General features: G+C 44.0%; 1 long non-coding RNA gene across 1 annotated transcript; it reads left to right on the top strand.

Annotated features, from left to right (window-relative positions):
- The first annotated feature begins 4,479 nt into the window (after positions 1-4,479).
- On the top strand, positions 4,480-7,891 carry LOC112142417. The gene is made up of 3 exons (XR_002918595.2): positions 4,480-5,090; positions 5,215-6,044; positions 7,082-7,891. It is a non-coding gene; the product is annotated as an uncharacterized LOC112142417 (long non-coding RNA).
- Positions 7,892-8,680: the final 789 nt, after the last annotated feature.

Genomic DNA, 8,680 nt, shown 5'->3' on the forward strand with positions numbered 1-8,680 from the left:
GAAAGTGTTGAAGGACAGATCGACACCTGTAGAGACGGAGAGGAACGCACCGTTACCCCGTAATGCAGCGGGGTCAAACTCAATCTCACAGGGGTCAAAATCCAAAACTCACCTTAGGTCACGGACCGAACAGGATAAACATTTATTGAACTCTAAAACTACATTTTTAAAACTTTAAAACTGTAAATTTTTAACATAATTATGAACTAGACATATATCATTACCTGTGATAATGCTAGTGTGAATGCTGTAAGATGAATTTGGCTGATGAAGATGCTAGTGCTGATAGATTAAAACACTGAAGCTGATAGCTGAAAATATTGAAGCTGATAGCCAAATAAAATGTTAGCTAAATGCCAAATTAGCCAAAAAAACTAAAAAAGTCCAAAAAACTAGCAGAATGCTAATTTTTAAAACTTCAAAACTGTAGCTTTTTAATAAAACTATGAATAATAAAAATGCAGGAATATTATTCCAGAATAAATCAACTTAAACCTTAAATAACTTTCAATATTTTACTCTCCATCCATCCATCCATCCATCCATTTTCCTGACCGCTTTGTCCCTTTCAGGGTCGCGGGGGTGCCGGAGCCTATCCCGGCTACTGATGGGCGAAGGCGGGGTACACCCTGGACAGGTCGCCAGTCTGTCTCAGGGCCTCAATCACACACACATCCACTCTCACATTCACACCTAGGGGCAATTTAGAGTCACCAATTAACCTATGAAGCATGTTTTTGGACGGTGGGAGGAAGCCGGAGTCCCCGGTGAAAACCCACGCATGCACGGGGAGAACATGCAAACTCCACACAGAAAGGTCCCAGCCGGGAGTCGAACCGGGGCCTTCTCGCTGTGAGGCGAGAGTGCTAACCACTGTGCAGCCCTTTTACTCTCCATAAATATGTATTTTATCAAAATTATACAAGTTAGAAATAAGCACAAGATAACATCGGGTCGGGCTGCACGGTGGCGCAGTGGTTAGCGCTCTTGCCTCACAGCGAGAAGGCCCCGGTTCGACTCCCGGCTGGGACCTTTCTGTGTGGAGTTTGCATGTTCTCCCCGTGCATGCGTGGGTTTTCACCGGGGACTCTGGCTTCCTCCCACCGTCCAAAAACATGCTTCATAGGTTAATTGGTGACTCTAAATTGCCCCTAGGTGTGAATGTGAGAGTGGATGTGTGTGATTGAGGCCCTGAGACAGACTGGAGACCTGTCCAGGGTGTACCCCGCCTTCACCCATCAGCAGCCAGGATAGGCTCCGGCACCCCCGCGACCCCGAAAGGGAGGAAGCGGTCAAGAAGATGAATGAATAACATTGGGTCATTAATAACAATAAAATAAAATGATCTGGAGAGCCGGATAGAATTACCCGGAGGGCCGGATCCGGCCCCTGGGCCTTGACTTAGACACGTGTTCCATAATCCAACAGTCCACCTTCTGTTGTGTCCCACTATCACAGGTCTGTTGTCCCGTTAATGCGAGTCCAGCAAACATGTAGAAGAGCAACCAAACCTCGTCTCTGTTGCTGAATATGAATCCAATCATTTTTTATCAACAAAGTTGTTTTTCATTTAAGGTGAAGCTAGAGTGGAACTAAACACTTGACGTCTGCAGCGTGGCTGCACGCTCCACCACAGCCGGACTCAGAAATCCAGCCAAAAACCCTCCAGAGACCTTCCAATAGTTCACACACTCTGTCATGATCATGAACCCGACCAGATCGAGGCAGAGCTGCTTCTTCATGAGGGGAGGGGTCAGGGCTGGACTGAAGTGTTTCACTTGTGAGTGTCCCTTCTGAAGGCCTGCAGATCAACAGGACTTGAACCTTCTGACTTCATCCCTCTTCTAACTCTGACTCATCATCGTGTTCAGTCGTCTTCTCCATCTTCCTGCTGTTTCAGGCCGTAACAATGCCTCCTGGATTCTGCCAGTGGAGTTTCTTCCTCTGGACTTCCTGTTTTCCTGTCTGCAGCTTTAGGTGTCACAGATTATGCTTTTGGGGAATTAAGTTAAACCCTACATAGAACATGGAATTTCCCAGCCTTCCTCACCAGTATAACCAGTCTTTTCCTCACGTTTGCAGTTAGTTTGATGGAAATGTTTTTCAGCTGAGCTGCTTTTGCAGGAGTGATGAGGGAGGCGGGAAAGTCTCTGTGGTTCTGCTGGAGTCCGGTTTGTGCTCCTGCAGATGATTCTCTCCCCCAGGACAGACGTGTTTTGCATGTTTCTGAGCAGCAGGTAAAGCGGGCCGGTCGTGAGGAGGCCTCGTCTCTTGGCAGCGGTCTGACTCGTTGGGTCTCCCTGGGAAACCGGCTCATTAGGACTCAGCTCCACTGGTGTGCTAACCCTCACCAGCATTCCTCCAGCACAGTTTGGACGTCGGCCAGCCGAGGCAAAGTGACGTAATCAGAGCCCCCCTCAGGCGGACACTTGGTCTTCTCTGCACGTCTTGATTGGTGGAGGAGGTGGCTGGCCGCGCTCCATCAGCGGCTCACTGAGTCGTGATGAGTCTGGGAAAGCTCTCATGCAGGGAGATTGAACTCAAACGTTTGCTCGTTAACATCACAAAGGCCTCTGTTCCAAACGAGACACCCTCCCGTATAAATGCTTTCCTCTCTGCAGTAAAGCTGCTGCTCCTGCGGCCTGAGCAGTGGGAGGAGCCTGACGGCTGTCTTCAACCTGACTGTAGAAATGATTCGATTCACAAGAGCCTGAATCGATTTGATTCTTCAATTCAATTAAATGTTGAGTTTACACATTTATACACATTTGTTTAGAAATACATTAATGATCTACTATATGTTTTGAATATATTTATATTAATCTGATCCAGTTCACATACTGTAAATGTATCAGTGAAATAATGAGATTGTTAATATCATCCAGTGTTACATGGATTCTCTAAAGGAGAAGTTCTAACTAAAATGTTCAGATCATTAACATTGGAAACATTGTTCTGCTTCTCCTGGAGGACGTTTCAGTTTGGACACTAGGTGGTGATCATGCTGTAGTATTACAGCTTATTCCAAAAGTATGAGCAATAAAGGATGTTTTAGACCACAAATTGTTACTTTAGAAATATTTCCTTTAAAGAGTTTGTAAAATTCCTGCCTGTGAGTTTATAAAGATGTTCATTTAATCAGAATGTGTGTTTAGGTCGACCGAATGTTAGCATTAGCCGTCCTATGAGAAATTATTATTATAATCAATTATTGATCATTGAGCTTAAGTCAATTGATGGATTTAAACCCAGTCCTGCTGAAAAGGCCTCCTGGGGGAAAACTCCACGCTCAGGGAGGATTTGAGGAGCAGCAGATCAGAGAACGTAGTTCCCTTCCAATCAAATCCTTATTTACAGAACAGCTTTGTCCTTTTCTCCCATAGAGTTCAGGAAAGGCAGTCTGAGCTCTCATCTACACTTCTCTGCAGCGTCTCTGTGACTAAACCTGCTCTAATTACATAGACAGGGTCTTGTTCCTTAACGTGCTCTTCCTTCACCAAACAGTTCAATCCAAAACCATAACATGAGTCAGCTGTTCATCTCATGGACCGGCCGTGGATGCACAGCACTCCATAACATTTACAGTCCAAACAACTCCAGTGTGGAGCCTCAAAACACCAGACTCTGCTCAGCCCTGTTCTGTCAGCGGCAGACAGAATCTGCTCGCTCAGGAAGAGCTGGTCTGGAGACTTTTGACAACACAAATGCAAACATTTAATCCTAAAGTTTGAAGCGCCCTTTACGCCCTCCAGCACTGCTCATGGTTCCAGACTCACTAAGCTTCAGCCTGCATTGTAGCTCTGCCTGTTCTCATTACGGCTGTAGGAAAAGCACTTCAGCCTCACTATCTAATCAGAGCAGAGTGTGCTCTGATGCCTGTCCGGCAAGCACATGAGGGAGCAGACGTGGGTCGGTCTTGAAGCGTGGCGTCTGAGCCCACCAAGGAAATCGAACATGGTTCTTACTCAGCCAGTGGAGTGAAGAGCTGATGGGTTCTGAGTCCTGGTTTCTGTTCACACCTTTTGTCCAGGACAGAACCGGGCCTTCAGTTTATCCCTTTAGAACTGAGTCTTTCTGCTTAATGTGTTAACCCTTTAACACTAGAGCTCCAGTGTTTATGTTCTTTGATTTACTGTAACTTTTCAATCGTTAACGTGATCATTCCAGTAGATTGGCGACCTAGGCAGCCGCCTAGGTCCCCTGTGTCCAGAGCCAGCACTGCCGGTACCGGTCTGGTACTGGGAGGTGGGCCGCATCGGTACCCTAACCATTACCTTAACCTGGTACCAGAGAGACAGTGACGGATGCGGATCAGTACTGGTTCCGGACGCGAACCAGACTAGGGTTAGGGTACCGGTACCGGCCACGTTCCGGGGTTTGTTCTGGGTTAAAAAGTTACGTTTTTAAAGTTTTAAAAATGTGTTTTTAGAGTGTTGAATAAATGTTTATTCTGTTCGACCTGCGACCTGAGGGGTGCTTTGGATTTTGGTCCCTTGTGGGGTTGAGTTTGACACTCCTGCTCTATGCAGATGACTTCCTGTTCTTGAATGCTTCGTCACAGACGGAGTCACAGACAAGGACTGGATGACCTTCATGTTGGCTCGGTGCCGGTCTAATCTGCTGGCTGCTCTGCAAACACTGCAGACCTTTGTGAATGCTTTCCACTCCTGGACTGAACCACTATTTGATGAATGACACGTCCAGTAGCTTTCAGATCTGTCTCTACACCAGGGATTTTTATGCAATCTTTAATTAGAGAATTAATCTCAAATGGTAAGAGCTTTTTTTGGCAGCCCCACAGTGCTTATCTAACTGCTGACCCTCCCTAACCAGAACAAACTATAACTGTTAACAGGATTTATCTCGGTTCCATTCACTTTCCTTGTAAAGAATCTCTTCACAAATGTTGTGTCAAAGCAACACAAAAAAGAAAAACCCAAATGTTAGAATTCCCACTATCCAGAACATTCCAGATGATAATCTCTGAATCCAGTCCTCCGCAGCTGAGAACATTTCTCTTCTGTAACAACACAGATGAAGGCAGCAACTCCAGAGAAATCCATGAGTTTATGAAGAACTGATTCCATCAGGTGAGAATGAAAAAAGCAGGTTTGACGTCTGCCTGCACTGGGCTGTAAACGTTTCAGGAATCTGTTTGAGCAGTTTAACCCAGAGACCAGGTCTCACTAGCAGACAACCTTCCACACTTCAAAGGTCAGTGCAGGTGAGGGAGTGGCTGAACACCACATCATCTCAGGCCCTCATCAGCAGGAGCTGGACGGGGCAGAATGAGCAGCTTCCCTCAGGACAGACCTTTGAGTCATTTCCACAGGAGTCAGCCTGCACTGGTTCTGGTTCTGAACAGGTCAGTGCTGCACACAGAACTCAGAGAGATGAAGAACACAGCTCAGGCTGAAGCCACAGCTTCAGAGGAGAAGGTTTGTCTCCACCTGCTGGAGATGACAGTAAACTCCAGAGCTTTCACACGTTCTTGATGTTTTTCAGGACTTCATTCTCATCCCTAAAATGCTGAGTTTGTTCTTCAGAATCAGAACTCTTGTCATGGAGCAGATCCACAGATTAACTTTAGTCTCACATGGACTTTTCTTTGATCTTCAGCAGCAGATGACTCAAAACAATGAAGACAAAAACACTTTAGAATGTTCTGAAGAGTCACTTAGTGAAAAGTACTCGTTCAAACCCAAACGTCTGAAGCCTGAGCAGTGATAGAAAGAGGAAATCATCTCTTCTACTCAAACCCTCTTGAACAGATCAGACAGTTTCAATACTTCAGTTCATTTTTTAAAACTTGTCTTATGTTTTTTAAGTTTCAAACGTTTCCACTGAATGTCTTTGCTTCCCTTCAAGAGCGTCATCTCTTCCATCTCCAGACTCATGAGGGAATCTTTATGTTTCTAAAGACACAGGAAGTTGATCAGCAGCTTCAGGTCACCATTGATCCGCTCTTTGGGAGGAACAATCCCATCAAGCACACAAGACTGAAAGCTTCTCTGCTCCCGCTGAAGACGAACCTCTGCTGACAGGTGAGACTCACAGAGATCTGGAAGCATTACCGCGATGATGCTTGTATGAATGCTTTTTGTTGAGTGTGGTCACTGAAGATGCTGAAGCTTTTCGCTGAAGAAATTTACTGTGATAGGTGAAGGGATTTGCTGGAAATGCTATAGCTATTTGCATGATGCCAAAGTTGCTAAAGAACCTGAAGTTGCAGAAATTGCACAAAGAATTTGAAGAATTTCTTGAAAATTGCAAGATTGCACTAGCCCAAAACCCCAGTGGATGCCAGATTAGCCAGTAAAAACTTAGCATGTTGCTAAAATACTAGCTTAACTCAGAATTAGCTAAAAAAAAAAACAGTAGATGCCACATTAGCTATAAAAGCTAACATGTTGCTGAAATACTAGCTTAATTCAGAGTTAGCATAAAAAACTTCAGTAGATGCCACATTAGCTAAAAAAACTAACACCATAAAATTACCAGAACTCAAAATTAGCATTAAAAACCTCAGTAGCATTGATGTCTCTAACATGCTGAACTTTTGATACCAAACTTGCTTAATTTGCAGAAAGTGCTCAAATATTTGAAGAATTACCTGAAACATAATCGCAAAATTTGTGTAAGATGTTAAGATTTGCATAAAATAAAAAAAATAAAAAAGTGTAAACAAAAGTAAAAGCATCAATGTCCTTAACATGCCGAATGTTCTAATTACATAAATTGCATAAATTAGAAGAATCTCCATTTATTTTCAATTGGGCTGAAAAATGTTATAAAATCTTAAAAACTGTTAAATGTACAAATACCAAAGGTAGAAGCCGGAATGTCCTCAACAAGCTGAACGTTTAATACCAAGATTGCAGTAATTGCTGAAAGTGTGATTGAGTTTTTCTGAATAAAAAAGAGGGGAAGAATAAATAAGGAATAAGTATAAAGAGGAACAGGATCATTACAGTGTGAAAGCTTTCAGAGCATTCACACTGTAATGATTTCTGCGTGGACGTGGACATCAGATCCGGTGAGTCTCCGTGTTCTCCACATCTGCACCTCTTCTCATGCAAAGGTAATGTGCAGCAGAGACGTCCAAAAATATCTCAGCCAAACCGAGGGCAGCTGCTGTGGGGGAGGAGAGGACTCCATCGTTGCTGTGGCAACCAGCCAAATTTGCCCCGGCCCCAGTGACTGTCATGTACAGAGGAGCGGTGCAGAGGCTTTGGATCCGACCCGTCCGGGTTCAGTCTGCTGATGCTCGGATCAGGTAAAACGGTCTCACCATGTCACTATTTGGAGCTAAATCTCTGTTTTCTGAGCTGAGATCATCCTGCAGTCAGACCCCCGGTCCTGCTCTGTGCTGTCAGTGGTGGTGTACCCCAAGGCTCTGTGCGTGGTTCAGTCTTGAACATATCGTCTTCAGGCTGTTGTTGGTGCAGTGATCTGCTGCGTCGTGTTCTTGGTTTGGTTTGCTGTTTTCTCTGGGTCGGTCACCCCAGCTTTAGGCTGCAGATCAGCTGTCTTGATCTCAGGTTCTACACAAGTGTCCAGGTTTTCAGATCTTCATCATCAGCTCATCTGCTTAGTCACCAGTTAACAAGCTCCATGAAATACACTCTACAGAAATCAGGGTTTAGCTAATTCCATTTTAATACATACAGACTAATCAAACATAAGACACAGATTCCTGATCCCCCCCCCCTCACCCAAAAAATAAATATTAAAAAAGCTCCTTTTCAGGGTTTTAAGTCTCTTTCAGTGTTCAGACAAAAATGTCAATGTCCAAAAAAGTATAGATCCGCCAGGAAACGGGAGTCCAAAAACAAAATGGAGTGATGTGACCAACGTGGATGTAGTTTCCTCCCTTAATCCAGCTGTCGTGGGTCGGTTATCCTCGTAGCCTTCCTCAACCTTTTTTCCTCTTCCTTCATCGTCCAGCTGACGATGCCCCAAACCTTTGCTGATGACTCTGCCCACTTCCTCCAGAATACACATAATCCAACACAAAATTCAACACAATATTTATACAGGGAAAAACAGATTTGTATTAAAGCAATAGTATTTCTCAAACTAGTGTGGACTTCATTCATATCAATATTCTAATTATTTATTTATTTTGTCCACTGGATACCTTTGTGGCAATGCTGCAGTTTTGTTGCTCTCTTGGTTTAATTTATCTAATAAATGTTTTTGAAGTTTCTGTCGTCTTGGTGGGTCTCCAGTGTTTTGGGTTCTAACACCAGCGGTTCCTGACAATGGAGGAGGATTTAAAGTTCTTCCTCCTGCTGTCTAGCATCTGTCTGCTCAGTAACTGTCTGTCTGCTTCCTGCTGCAGTAGCTAACATCCTGTTCTCTTTTAAAGATGATCCAGTATTTCTCTCTGAATGACTGAGTCTGTCCATGAACGTCTGTCAGCAGACCGCTCTTTTCTACTAACCTGAAAGGTTCTGAGATGTATTCTTTGGTTGAGTTCAGGGGTCTGCAACCCGAGACTCTTTTATCCCATTGTGGCTCTTTGGCTTTGAAGAAAACTTCCAACTTCACTAACTCACTTATGTTTATATGTTTGACATGTCAGATAGGCCTAACGTATAAACATAATAGTCAAAGGTTTATAATCAGAGGGATACCTTATTGTAACTACATGTAAAGATTTTAAAATCATTTGGAT

The sequence above is a fragment of the Oryzias melastigma genome, linkage group LG22 (assembly GCF_002922805.2).
Source record: "Oryzias melastigma strain HK-1 linkage group LG22, ASM292280v2, whole genome shotgun sequence".
Classification (NCBI taxonomy): Eukaryota; Metazoa; Chordata; class Actinopteri; order Beloniformes; family Adrianichthyidae; genus Oryzias; species Oryzias melastigma.